This window comes from Oncorhynchus gorbuscha, linkage group LG09 (genome assembly GCF_021184085.1).
Source record: "Oncorhynchus gorbuscha isolate QuinsamMale2020 ecotype Even-year linkage group LG09, OgorEven_v1.0, whole genome shotgun sequence".
NCBI lineage: Eukaryota > Metazoa > Chordata > Actinopteri > Salmoniformes > Salmonidae > Oncorhynchus > Oncorhynchus gorbuscha.
The window spans coordinates 95,536,349-95,536,776 of NC_060181.1; positions in this window are offsets into that span (position 1 = coordinate 95,536,349).

Here is a 428-nt window from a genome sequence, read left to right on the forward strand (position 1 = left end):
CAGAAAGATAGGGAGGGTGTTTTCTGGGGCTGGATCCTGAAATGACATGCAGAGCTCTGATTGACTGTGTGTGCGTCTCAAACTGTGCCCTATTCCTTAGACAGTGCACTGCGTTTGACCAATAGGACTTGTTTTTGTCAAAAGTGATGCACTACTGTATATAGGGAGTAGGTTGCCATTTGGGACGAAAGCATGGTGTGTCATCATGCACCCTGCCCTGCATCAATCGTTCCCTCAATCAATCGCCTTAATGAAGAACAGACCAGAATTCAATCAAAAGCACTAATAACACTAATGGTTGTCGTCCCCCGTCCCCCCCCCGTCCCCCGTCCCCCGTCCCCACCCCTGTCCCCCTCTGTCAGAGACCGGTTGAGCTGTGGCCCCAAGGGAAATAACCCTTCTCTTTTTTTTTGCCAAATGGTTTATAA